Here is a 14,862-nt window from a genome sequence, read left to right on the forward strand (position 1 = left end):
ATACGAAATACGAAACACGAAAATGAGTGTGTTTAGTCGCAAACCCAAGCCTTAATCTCCAAGAAAAACTACGTGACAAGATCGTACAAACTCGTACAAAGTACAAGACTACAAGACAAACCCAAAGGACAACGTCATCGTCCTTTTATGGCGGAACCTGGGACACGTCACATACGCCAGACACTGGCCTTGCGCTTGGCGCTGGCGTGTCTTGGCGTTTAGCCGCTTATAATATCCTATATAAACCCTCGTTTTCTACACAAATGGGAGAGGCAGATTTCAATACAACGTCGTAATCTCAAATTTTCCTCTCAAAATAAAATATAAAATTCAAGTTTCCAAATCTACAATTTCCATTACAATTCCTAAAATATCTAAGAAATTGGGAGCACTAATCGGAAAACTAACCTAATCCTCAATAGGTAATTCTGAATCCCTAATAAAATCATTACGATGTTTTCTACTTTTCTACATTTCTAAATCCAAAATACAATTCCAATGATGTGGTCATTTGAGTTCATGCTCATAACTAACTAGGAATCATATCCAAAAGTGCCATCTTTGGGGAGGTTTTCACTCTTGAAACTCTTCCCAAATGATTTTCTAAGCGCATTTTCAATATCAATATGCAAGATTCAAGCTTTATTTTTGAAAATGATTAGTAAAGTGATGAGCTTCCATACTTGAATGGTTTCTCCTTTACAACAATCACCATACAATTTTACAAAATACAAGTCTTTTCAAAGTTCAAGGATGTTTGGAAAAGTGTAAACCCTTTTCCAAACTAGAACACATGAACATTCAACTTTCTATGTTCAAATACAAGTTCTATTTTCAATATTCAATGGTGTTTAAGTGAGATCAACTCCTCCTCAAACTAGAATCAATTTCAAGTTATGGAGCATATTAAAGGTGAGGCCTTTGTCACATTAAAAAGACTAATCTTTAAGAACCAAGTCTCCTAATTTCAATATCCAAGTTCAATATTCAAGTTCTATTTCAATAATCAAAGTCAAGGATGCTTTATGATGAGCAACTCATCTAAAGTTGAGATTTTTAGAGAATTGAATCCGTGTCGGATAGACTTATAATTAAGTAGTTGTTTGGCGTTCGAATATCAAGTACAATAATACAATTTCAATATCGTTATTTCAATAATGTCATTTCAATATCGCACTTTCAATACCGCATTTCAATACGGCAATTTCAATATCGCACTTTCAATAACGCATTTCAATAACGCACTTTCAATATCGCACCTTTATTTTTGCAATTTCAATTCTGCACTCTTTACTCTCGTTTTTTAAGGTGAAGTGGTTTTGTACGCATTTCAATAATTTCTTCATTTTTGTGATGATGCTTTACATGTTTATTGCTTTCATCACCCCATATGCTAAATTCAATAATATACAAAAGGTTACATCACGCTTATCAAAGATAATTTTGGACAAACCGGCCTTAGGTTCCCTTAATTAACATTAAAGCAAAGTGACAACGTTCAAGTAGTAAATACAATTCTCTAATTGTATGTTTCAACCGACTTAGTATCATGATTAGGATTCCATGAAAATGATCCTTGTCTTGTATTCGAACGTACTTGAAAATCTTTCCAAATAAGCGGTTCGTTCCCGTGACCGAATTTCACCCATTCGGTTTCTAAGATTCAATGCCTTATCTAACAAGAGTCATACTAAGTGAAGGAAATAATGCCCTTGGTCCAAGTATGCATTCAATGCTAAGACTAATAAATGCGGTTCAGTGTTAATTAATTATGCAAGTTAATAAATTCAGTGAGATCAAGTGAGCTGTATGCCTAGCTAGAGGTCGCTTCAGTTCAAGTGGAATTAATAATATTAATCCACAGCTTACTCTTGACTGAACCCGTAGGGTCACACAAATAGTACGTGAACGGATCAAGTATTTAAGTAAATTAAATACTCTATTTATGAATATTTGGAATCGACGGATCTCGATTCCAGTGGGAGCTGAAATCGTCAAAAGTCAAAATATGAATACTCCGGTGCCGAAAACGGAAATATGGATCATAACAGAAATATAAATATTATCCAAGTCGTAGATATTGCCGCAAACGGAAACATGGTACATATCGGAAAATATTATCGGAAATAGAAACATTGCCGGAATCGGAAATATTGCCAGAAACGCAAATATTACCGGAATCGGAAATATTGTTGGAATCGGAAATAAATTCCGGAATCGGAAATATTAAATATTTTTTCGAATCGGAAATAAATTTCGTAATAAGAAATAATAAATATTGTTCGAATTAGAAATAAATTCCGGAATCGGAAAACGAATCGGAAGCGCAACATACGAAACGATCGACGAATGAGCTTGCTAGACGCAAGGCCTAGCACGTAGCCAGGTCCGCGCCTAGCGAAGCCCGCGCACAGCGAGCAGCAAGGCCAGCAAAGCCCGCGAGCAGCGAGCAAGGCAAAGCCCAACGCGCAGCAAGCGAGCAAGGCAAGGCCCAGCAGCAGCGCCCACGATGGGCCGATGTGACGGAGTCGAAAAAGCACGAGGCTAATGCGTGACCTCGTCGCTCATGGGCGTGACGTTGTCAGATCAAGTGTAATTGGATTTCCTGTGAGTTTACACCCAATCGACTAGTAATATAGGAGTCGCCATTCAGTTTTTAACGACAATGAGAAAAACTGACAAAACCTGGTTATCGTGACATAAAGGGAGTGCAATTATGTTCGACCACGACGGCCATATGTTCCCTTGTGATCCCTGGTGTGGGGATCGCTCAACGTACACCCGCAGGGCAGAGATTGAGAGTTCGGGGGACTGTAACTACCGAGAGGAGTGCTCATCGATAACTCCAGAGGCAGGTTATGCTTACTAGTTCAGCATAAATAATTGAAGGGACATGCGTTAAACTATTAAACTATTCTGAATTGATTTTAGCAATATGCAACACATAACACTAAATCGATCGTGATTATCTTATTTAGATTGATTTAAGGTACCTAGCATGATAATTCAATTGTCCAAGGTATTATCTTATTAGGCGTGATAGATCAATCAAGTTAATAGTTTGACAATTTTATAAAAGGGTGATGAAAGCGATTAAATCATATGAGGGACACATTACAACGCACCCTTGAGAGGTGCGTTACGGTTCTCAGAAAACTAACCACTTGGCTTTGCTATTTCTCCTTTTATTTAACGAATCTCGGGTGTCTAAGCAGTGTTCCAGTATTTAGGCTTAATTCATCAGCTACAAGGGGCAGGATGCGTTCTGTTCGACTTTTGGGTCGATTGCGACAGAACGCCGGATCAATTTCGCAGCGTGAGGCTAGGCTTAAGGCTAGAGTCAATACTCAGGTTATGGATTCGTGTGTTGTGTGTCCTTTTCACGTCGGTTTTGAGGCTGTATTTATAGGGAAAGATTTTGTGGAAAGATAGATTTTTAGAATACGAATCCAAAAAGAATTCGGAGACGACACGACCCTAGGCATTTTCAGCGCCCAGGGCTGGGCGCCGAAGATTTCGGCGCCCAGATCCAGGCGTTGAAAATGGGATCTGGGCCGAGTTCTTTGTCAGATTTGGACTCTTAGAACGCGGAGCTTTTGAGATTTATCCGAGTCTTTTAGTGCATATTAATTTTATTACGGAATGCGTCTGGGCCCGTTACGAACTCTAGGTTCGTTAGGATTTTAATTAATACGTAACTCTTACTTTCGAATTATACCAGGAATAGAATTCCTTTTGCAAATTCTATCTCTTTTAGGATTTATGTTGGAGCGCAACAACTAATTCTGACAGGTTTCTATCTTTTATGACTTTGCCACTTTTAACAACTACCTTTTACGGCAGTTACCATTTTTAGCAGGTTTCCATAAATAGCAGTTTTGGCTGAAATGAAAAGGTGATTGAGATTCGTTATTTTATAGGAGATGTGTTGCCAAGTGGAGATTTATGTTCACATCATCGAACCTTCCCTTTCGGGAATGGGGACAAAAGTAGGTGTCTACAGTTAGCCCCCACTTTGACTGAGTCTCGGGATGAGACGATGGTCAAAGTACTAGACGGAGTGCGTCATATAAGCCATGGTGTATGTGACCTGTTTTGCGAGGGTCTCACGAGCCCCCGAGTGATAACATTTGACTTAAGGGTCATCACTTGAAGCGTTAACACATTCCTCACGTGTCATTGGAATCTGTTTAACCGATAGTATAGAAACTCCCTCACTTTGTCATTGGAAGTATCTAAAGATGTTTTTAAATCAAAGCTATAAAGTGTAATTAGGCCTGGCCAAGCCCAATCACGAGGTAAAACGTTTTAAAAGATTCTCATTTTTAAGGTTAGCTAAACGAGAAAACCCCCTTGTTTTTATAGGACGTAAAACGAAGGAAAATCCAGCACATCGCTTTTTTTTTGGAAAATGGAAAACCAATCCTTTGATTTTTGGAAAAGGGAAACCAGAAAAAGTTATCGCTGCAGCGACTAAGGACCTGCGCGGTTAGTGACGCAGACCCCGCCCGCTGAAGGTGGGCGAGCCTGTCCGCTGAGGGTGGACGCCCCGTCCGATAGAAGTGGACGAATCTGTTTTGATGTTTTGAAAATAAGGACCTACGCGGTTTGTCACGTAGACGCCGCCCGCTGAAGGTGGGCGAGCCTGTCCGCTGAGGGTGGACGCCCCGTCCGATAGAATTGAAGTGGACGAATCTGTTTTGATGTTTTGAAAATAAGGACCTACGCGGTTTTGTGACGTAGACCCCGCCGGCTGAAGGTGGGCGAGCCCTGTCCGCTAAGGGTGGACGCCCCGCCCGCTGGAGGTGAGAGAACCTGGATTCGTCTTTTCGATTTGGGACCCGCGCGGTTCTTGGCGCGATCTTGCCCGATTGAGGTGTGCAAGTCCCTATTTCATTTGTTCTTGGGATTTCTTTTGAGAATTTCTTTTTTATTCATTCTTGTAAGAGCGAATTATTTCGAGGGATGCTCGGATTTAGTTGCATCCTGAATGTCGGTTGGCAACGTGCTTAGACGGACCATTGTCTTGCGTTCATCATCTTTCATGGTTTTGAGCTAGTCTTTACGGTTCAATTTTGGCACTACCTGGGTCCTTAATTAGGGGACTATGTATAAGTATCAACAGTGACCTTTGTCTTGAGGTCGTAATCCGGTTTTATCTTATGAGATTATCCAAACACGGGACTTCGTACAGCGTAGTCTGGGAATGTTGTTTTAACTTTGCATACTCTCCTTTGAAATGTTTATTTTCTTTCGAGCCCCCAAACATTTGTGCTTGACGGTCATTTCTTGTCAAAGAGGTTCCTTGGGGATACACGTTTTGTAATGTTCTTGATCGTGTTTGGGATCGTGCTCTTAAGTGCGAGCGATCTTTGTTGTGGTATGCTACTTTGATGAAGTCGTGGAGTGCGACTTCATTTTCCGGGCGACAAAGTTTGCTCCATTTTTGAATAATTAATACATCGAGCTTATTTTGGCCCGGATTGATCTTTTGACAAATAAACACTTTTTAATTTGAGAAACCAACGACTCAATTTTGTTTTTGTGTTTCGAAGAATGACCTTGATTTTTTTTTTATATTGCCTTAAAAAATGTACACATATTTTTTCCTTGAGATGAGTCTAAGTTTCGACAAGTTTTAACATTTGTTTTCACTATTCGGGCTCTAAAGGTGCTTTGGGCCTGATCTTGATTACAACAGGGCCTCGTACGATTTTAAGTCCTTTTCTGCTCCGCGTTTTGAAGGGTCCGGGTCTTGGACTAGATTTCCGGCGCCCCTGGCAAGGCGTTAATAATTTCGGCGCCCAGCCTTGGGCGCTGGAAATGCTATTTCGACAGTTTTCTTTTCTTAATTCCGGATTTCTTAACACATTTCCGAATGGGATCCAGATGTCACTTGATGCTTTCGTGTATATATAGGGGTCAAGTACGCCTTTCTTTTTCACCACTCTCCATCTTCTTTTCTCTCACAATTGCCTAGCTTTTACTCTTTTCTAGTCTTGCCATGTCGATTCCTCCTTTCTTCCACCAACGAGTTGTCAGGCGTTGGCTAAGAGCCTTTAATCCCACAGAAAAGGCTTTGTTGAAAGGATACCACTTAGAGGAATTCTTAGGCTTACAACAAATTAATATTGATTATAACTTTCTGTATGCGGCCCTAGACTTTTGGGATTCTGATCACCATGTTTTTGTTTTTCGGGGCAATGAAGTATGCCCTCTGCCAGATGAGTTTACCGCGATCCTTGGTTATCCTACCAATGCTACTCCCGCTACCCCTGGCACTGTTGAAGAGGGTAAAACAACCATAGGGGCTTTCCTAGGACTAGATGCTAACATGCTTCCTGAGATCGTTGTGGGTGATAAGGTTAATTTGGCAAAGCTTGTAAAACACCATTTTAGACCTAGTAAGAATATAACCGAACAGAAATTGAATATTCGAGCATTTGTATTCTGCTTGTTGAACCACTATTTACTGTCGAATAATAATGGCGAGTTTGGTGACATAAGGTTATTCCCTTGATCATCCAGATGGAGAGTTTTTATTCCATTATGCCGTTGGTTGTTGCCGAGACCTTGCTGAGTGCGGATGAGTTAAAGAAGGATGCCAAGTCTGAAACTTTTAAGGGGAGCCCCCTATTCCTGCAGGTAATCGATCGTTTATTTGCACACATATATTTATTTTTTTACTTTTTGTATGCCCCTGCCTGGAGCTGATTTTCAGCGCCCAGGGCTGGGCATCGTATATTCCGGCGCCTGGTCCTAGGCATTGAAAGTGCGTCCCATGCATTATTATTTTTCTGATCGTACCCGTTTTTTGCAGATTTGGCTCATGGAACGGCTCAGGCTTTTAGAAGTTCTCGCTGATCCTAAACGTTATCGCCCTATAGCCTTGGGTAACCGAAAGTATTTGCACCAAGGCCAGAACGAGGCCGAGTGGGCCTCCTATTTTACTCATGGCATATGCTCTATTGAGTGGGTGGTATCGTGGTGGGGTTTGACTAATATGACGGGGGGTTCCGAGGCATTAGTTTATGTTTCTTTTTTGGGGTTATCTCGGCCCATTTACATCTTTCCTTACCGAGTCATGCGACAGTACGGCTTAAGGAAGACTATCCCGTTTTCCGATACGGTACCACCTAAAGTAGCGGTCTATAGCTGTTCAAACCGAAAATGTTTCTGAGGCCTTGGCATCCTTGGAAGTTAGTGTCAAGGAGCCTGTTCTTATGGAGATTGATATAGGGGCAGCGCAGAAGCCTGTGGAGGTGGACCCTGCGAACATTTTCCTCTACAAGACTTTGTTTGATGATCCGGAAGAACTCGAGTAGTGTAGTTCTTGTTAGGGTGTAGGTTCCCTTTATTTATTTCAGTTGTGTTTGTTTTTCATTCCTCAGCACTTTTGTTTTCCTTCTTATTTATTTTTAAACATTAATAAAGGCGTGATTATATTTTTCTTGTTTTCCTTTTGTTTCTCTTTTTTATTTGCTCATTTCTAACACTTACGCACGTTATGTATTCTTTTTTATTTGATTGTACCGAATCCCTAAACATGATTGCCTACGTATCCTTGTTAAATTACTTTAACTTAGAATCAGGTCGCGCGTAGTTCTAGCTAAAATAGGTTCTAGGATGCCGAATTCGATAAGTATATTCTGAGATGGAAACATATTATTTGAAACGGTAAGTTTATTATTTATTTTTAATATGTTGCTTTGCCGAATTACAAAAAAATTGTTTTTATTTTTTGAGTGCATTCTATTTTTTTAGTACACGTATTTTGCACATTGTTTTTTCATGTGTTTTTTTTGTGGTGCATATACGTGATGTACACCCCCCAAGTGTTTGTTATTTTTCCGTGTATGTGCGGATAAAATGATGAGCACTTCTGGGCAAAAGTCGGCAAGCAGAGAGATTCGGCGCCCAGGCTGGGGCGTTAAAGATTTCGGCGCCCAGCCCTGGGCGGTGAAAATGATTCCGGGGAAAGTTTCTTGGCGCGTTACTTCTTTTCCTTGACATGTTCTTGTATTTGTTTCTTTTTATTTGTTTTGTTTTACTCTTAGTTCGTCAGGAATCAATTTTGACGCTATTTTGGAAGCTTTTTGGACTGTTAGCGTTAGACGCATTTTCTTCCGGAATAATTTTTTCTATTCGTGACTCGAAACGGCTTTGAAAATGGAGTTAGGGTGCGGAAGATATGAAGATCTTTGTGTAGGTTTTTTGGGTGGGTTGAGGTGCGTGTTGTTAATGAAAGGTATGGTGGGGTTACGTTTTATTAGTTTTCTTTTTAAGCAACATTTGCATTTGTTTTGGATTTGATTTCCTTTGATTTCTTTGGGTTGCATGGGTTGACTTTTATGATTGCACGGGTTGACCTTTATGTCTTGGATATATGAAGGGGATGGTACGGTTTATTTTGTGGATTTCGAGAGTTGGTCACGATTCAAGACCGAGTGGGCCTTGCTATTGGGCCTAAAATGGGCCGCTTCCTTATATTTTTTGAATTTATATTTGTGATTACGATTAGTGCTTGTTTAGTTTTAGAACAATATTTTAGGAGAAATCTTACGCCTTTATTAATTTGGAATGTAAGGAAAACACACTGAAATAAATTAATCAACATTCTAGGGGGTTCTTAGGACCATATATGGGGATTTATTCTTTCTATCATCTAAAGAACTAATAGGCGTTTTGCTAAAGTGCTCTGCACGGCTCAAGCCTTGGGTTTAGTCTCGTAGAACTTTGGTCCTTCGCCTGTACTCATCTTAAACTCTATTCCCTTTGCGTTGACCCACTGACATGTCTTCACCCATCCGTACTCGGCCTCTTCTAGTGTTGATGTAGGAGTGATTAACCGAGTTGGATCGAAACTTTCATCTTGTAGAGCTAGGGTAGTCATCACCGTCTCGTCCTCTATAGGCTTCGATTCGTTAAACAATGTCTATAGAGGTTGGTTGTCCAATATTTCAGCGGTTTTAGTCTCGGTGAGGTGGGGTGCCTCATCCAAAGTATGACAGTCATGGAAAATTTTGAATCCGGGTTTTAGCAGGCCATTCTGAACGAAGGGTTCAGGGAAGTCACAGCATGGGTGTTCTTCTCCTTCCCGGACAAACATACCGTTAAGGGTTCTTTGATATGGGGAAAGGAGGGTGGCTCATTTTGTCTTGGCTGGCTTAAGGCGTAGCCTAGAGAAGTGATCAGCAATATCTTCCTCCGTTAGTTCATAGCCTAGGCCAAAGGGAGTAGATTTATTGGGTGGGGGATGGAACACGTAGTTCTTCTTCCTTATGCCCAATGGAGTTCCCGGGAAATAGCCCTGAGCTAGCAATATTTTAGGGATGACCCGGGATGCATGCGGATCTAGAAATGCTAAATTATAGTCCTCAATGAATTGGATGGCTTCATCCACTTGAAAACCGTAAAGGTCTTCCGCAGTGTCGGCCGTTCCAACCATAGTACAGCTGACGTCGAGAGGAGGGGCGCGTATTTCCAGAATTACCCCATTATGGTTAAGTTTAACCATTTGATGCAGGGTGGAAGCCACACCTCCTAAGTCATGGAGCCAAGAGCGTCCTAAGAGGAGGTTGAAAGTGGGCTTGATGTCGATTATTTGAAACTCCGTGGTACGTGCCACGGGCCCGGTTTGTATTGTGAGGTTGATTTTTCCCAACATAGGCCTTCGAGAGTTATCATAAGCTCGTACTCCTTGCGTGGAGGTTTGGAAGTCATCGCTTCCTAGTCCCAAGCAATAGGCGGTTCGCAATGGGCAAACATTTACCGCTAAACCGTTATCTACGAGTGCTAGGGGGATGTTTTGTCCTTTGCATCCAACCACTAGATAGAGGGCCTTGTTGTGGGCGCCTCCTTCTTTAGGTAAGTCTTTGTCAGTAAAAATTATTTCTTTTTCCTCAACATCTCTTGTGACGTGGTTAACCAAAGAGTCAGGTGTGGTGTCCGTAAGGACTGAGATGAGGTCAAGTGAGCGAATGAGTTTTTCACGATGTTCCTTTGAAGTGCACATGAGATCCCAGATGTTAATCTCGGCTTTAGTTCTTTTTAGTTGCTTCAAAAGAGGGTTTTTGATGACTTCTGCGACGGTGGTGTGCCGCACGTTTTCAGGAGTCTGTCTGGCTGGGATGTCGTCCATAGGGGGTGGGCGAATATCCTGTTGGTATACCCTTCCGGACCGAGTGAGATTGTCAACTTCGGACTCTTGAGGGGTGGTGTCAATGGGAGCATGCCCCGGCCAAGTTTCAGTAAAGAGGTCCTGGCCCGACACTTGAGACAGGTAGACATCTTCAGCATCATCATCCCACATGCCGCACACTTTTCTCTCGATTTGATCCATAGGGACCACGGTGAGTGGTGCACCTTGAGGCGTGATATACACCGTAGGGAGAGGTTGGTCGAGAGAGATGTGACAAGAACCGAGTGGGCTCTTGTTGTTGTTGGGTTTGCCAACGTTAGGGAGAGGTATTATTTCATCCTCTATCATATCCTGGATTGTGTTTTTTAGATTCTAGCAGTTTTCAGTGTCATGCCCATTTCCTTGATGGAATTTGCAATAGGTGCCCTCGACCCAATATTTACTTTTGAATGAAGGGTCAGGTGTGGGGCTTATGGGCCTTAGCTTTCCTTGATTGGTTAGTCTTTGGAAGGCTTGTACCAGAGTCGACCCGAGTGGGGCTAACTTTCGATCTCGGGTCCACCTTCCAGGGCTCCTTCGGGTTGGGGTTTCCTCTAAGGCGTGGACCTCTTGGGCTTGAGGCGTGTGGCCCCTGTTGTAGGTGTTACTTTTGTATGCAGGCTTGCTTTGTACTTTTTTTGCAAGGTCATCCTCGATCTTTATTCCTACATCATAAACCCTTTTGAAGGTATCAAGGCCCAAGTACCTAAGGTGTTGTTTATAAGCTGGGTCTAGGTTGTCAATGAACTTTTGGACCAATTCCGTTTCAGGAGGCCTATTGATTAGTCGGGCCGCTTGGTCTCTCCATCTAGCAAAATAGGTCATGAAACCTTAATTTTTCTTTTGGAAGAGTACTTCCAGCTCGCGCATGGTGACTTGAAAATCCATGTTCGACAAGTATTGCTTGACGAAGACATTGACAAAGTCCTCCCAAGTGGGGAAGAGCTTAGGGTCCTGGTGGTAATACCATTTGAGTGGCACAGGTTCCAAGGACAAAGGAAAGGCAGGCAAATACATGGACTTGTCCACACCTTTCAAGTTCATGGCATTCACGAAGCTCAAGAGATGATCACGGGGATTGTCCGTGGCTTTGAACTTTGGTAAGTCAGATGAACTGAACTTTTCCGGTAGTTTGCCGGGAAAAGGTTTAGGATCGAGGGAGAAATACTTGCTCCCCATGGTTTGTTGCAGAACCATTTTTTCGATCTTCTTCTCGTTATCGAGGTCATTTTTGTCTTGCGCGGCTGCTAAGGATTCGTTTTCCATTCTCAGTTGGTTCATAAGTTGTGTTATTTGGACCATTTGGTCTCGTAATTCTTCCATGGACGTGTTTGAGGGTGCGAATCGAGGTTGGAGAAGCGGAGATCCTTGAAAGGGGGAATGGCGGATGGAGCTTGGAGTTACTAGACCTTGTGTTGGTGATGTAGCTTCGAGACGCACTAACCTTTGATTTTCAGATCGACACCAAGTGGCAGAACCAACCCTATGCATAAGACAAGCTAAAGTTTAGGCCCAAAGTTAAGCATTACTCAGTCTAGACTTCCGACTCTTTCTATTGGTTTTCTATTCTCACTTATGTTGGTACACTTTGGCTCTTCTTTTAGTCATTCATTGGATTTTCGAAACATTTGCCCGTGTGACATTCAAAGTTATTTTAATTAGCATGCTCGGTTTTGGTGTCGAACATTGTCGTCATAGGAGGCCTAATAACGACACAAGGAGTTGTTTATTTTATAAGTCGTTCTTAGAATCAAGTGCCTTTTTCATACGTCCTCGTAGCAAATTTGTTACGATTTTTTTTATTGCTGCGTATATTTTATGCGCGGGCACCGAGGCTACTGTACCTGACCAAAAGGCCAGGCAGCAACTTCAGCGCCCAGCAGGGGCGTAGAAAATAATTGGCGCCCAGCCAGGGGCGTTGAAAATGCGTCCCTGACTGGTACTCGTATTCTGTTCGTCTATCCTTTTTTCGTATGACTTAATTTTGCGTGCTTGCCTAATAATGTCCTTTACGCGTTGTGCAGCGTTGTGGGATCCGTTACAGGCCGTCCTGGGCGTCGCTTATTTTTGTGGCGATCGCTCGGGGTTGCGGAACACGTATTTTGGTATAACTCTTTGGCCAATCGGTGTTTATGAATGTTTGGGAAATTTTTAGGGTCATTGGTTTTCCGGTATTATTTGTCACACACAATCACAACACAATCACATAATTCGCTACACATAACTAGCATTACAACATGAAGCAAAAAATATTTGCGCCTGGCTTGGTACCGCTTCTATAGTAGATCCAACACGTGCCCCGGTCGAGGTAGTGCATTCAACACACGAATTTCGTCCCAAGAGACCAATCACGATGTAAGCCAAGGGCATATGCACCAATGAGAGGGACCTAGTGGGCGAGCGATTGGGTTTGGGACGGGTGTACTACTAGCGAAAGTGCCAAGTGGACAACATACGAAGCATATGCACCCCCCGAGTGGAGATGGGTATCCTTAGTCCCAACTCCCGAGATGAAACACACCAAGGGAGCCAAGATTCGTTATGCGGTTCTGACCGTTCACATTAATATGTTGATTTTCAGGTCGTCCCAACTTGGTAAGGAAATAAACGCGAAGTAGGATCGTTTCACCCTTCGGCTATTTTGATTACCTACGAGCACGAGTATTTCATTAACGTTCCCCAGTGCAGTCGACACTGTGAGGGGGACGAAAAAGCACGAGGCCAATGCGTGACCTCGTCTCTCATGGGCGTGACGTTGTCAGATCAAGTGTAATTGGATTTCCTGTGAGTTTACACCCAATCGACTAGTAATATAGGAGTCGTCATTCAGTTTTTAACGACAATGAGAAAAACTGACAAAACCCGGTTATTGTGACATAAAGGGAGTGCAATTATGTTCGACCACGACGGCCATAGGCTCCCTTGTGATCCCTGGTGTGGGGATCGCTCAACGTACACCCGCAGGGCAGAGATTGAGAGTTCGGGGGACTGTAACTACCGAGAGGAGTGCTCATCAATAACTCCAGAGGCAGGTTATCCTTACTAGCTCAACATAAATAATTGAAGGGACATGCGTTAAACTATTAAACTATTCTGAATTGATTTTAGCAATATGCAACAAATAACACTAAATCGATCGTGATTATCTTATTTAGATTGATTTAAGGTACCTAGCATGATATTTCAGTTGTCCAAGGTATTATCTTATTAGGCGTGATAGATCAATCAAGTTAATAGTTTGACAATTTTATAAAAGGGTGATGAAAGCGATTAAATCATATAAGGGACACATTACAACGCACCCTTGAGAGGTGCGTTACGGTTCTCAGAAAACTAACCACTTGGCTTTGCTATTTCTCCTTTTATTTAACGAATCTCGGGTTTCTAAGCAGTGTTCCAGTATTTAGTCTTAATTCATCAGCTACAAGGGGCAGGATGCGTTCTGTTCGACTTTTGGGTCGATTGCGACAGAACGCCGGATCAATTTTGCAGCGTGAGACTAGGCTTAAGGCTAGAGTCAATACGCAGGTTATGGAGTTGTATGTTGTGTGTCCTTTTCACGTCGGTTTTGAGGCTGTATTTATAGGGAAAGAGTTCGTGGAAAGATAGATTTTTAGAATACGAATCCAAAAAGAATTCGGAGACGACACGACCCCAGGCATTTTCAGCGCCCAGGGCTGGGCGCCGAAGATTTCGGCGCCCAGATCCAGGCGTTGAAAATGGGATCTGGGCCGAGTTCTTTGTCAGATTTGGACTCTTAGAACGCGGAGCTTTTGAGATTTATCCGAGTCTTTTAGTGCGTATTAACTTTATGACGGAATGCATCTGGGCCCGTTACGAACTCTAGGTTCGTTAGGATTTTAATTAATACGTAACTCTTACTTTCGAATTATACTAGGAATAGAATTCCATTTGTAAATTCTATCTCCTTTAGGATTTATGTTGGAGTACAACACCTAATTCTGACAGGTTTCTATCTTTTATGACTTTGCCACTTTTAACAACTACCTTTTACGGCAGTTACCATTCTTAGCAGGTTTCCATAAATAGCAGTTTTGGCCGAAATGAAAAGGTGATTGAGATTCGTTATTTTATAGGAGATGTGTTGCCAAGTGGAGATTTATGTCCTCATCATCGAACCTTCCCTTTCGGGAATGGGGACAAAAGTAGGTGTCTACAGCCGCGTGCTGCCAGCGACTGCCTTGGGCCGAGCCGCGCACCAACGCCCATGTGGGCTGTGTGTGTGTGCAATGTTACGTACGACCAATTCCTTGGTCGTTTAGGATTGCTTAATTAAATCGTTTTCCTAATTCTACACGAATTAAATGTTTTTGTGTTTGATTAAACATGAAATTCTAGTGGAGTAATTTAACTAGAATCCTAATAGATTTAGTTATTTGAATCCTAGTAGAAATTTAAGTCCGTTATTTCCACCCTATAAATACGTGGTTCATAATCACAATTTATATAAAACAATTTAATAAGTATTCATATAGTTTAAGTTCAAGTACGTACGAATTTAATAATTGCCTAAAAAATCACAATTTATATAAAACAATTCAATAAGTATTCATATAGTTTAAGTTCAAGTACGTACGAATTTAATAATTGGCTAAAAATATATAACTAAGCTTTCGAATAAACATAATACCTTAGAGAATATCCTAGTTGGTTGAATCTAA

The sequence above is a fragment of the Spinacia oleracea genome, chromosome 5, assembly GCF_020520425.1.
Source record: "Spinacia oleracea cultivar Varoflay chromosome 5, BTI_SOV_V1, whole genome shotgun sequence".
Taxonomy (NCBI): domain Eukaryota; kingdom Viridiplantae; phylum Streptophyta; class Magnoliopsida; order Caryophyllales; family Amaranthaceae; genus Spinacia; species Spinacia oleracea.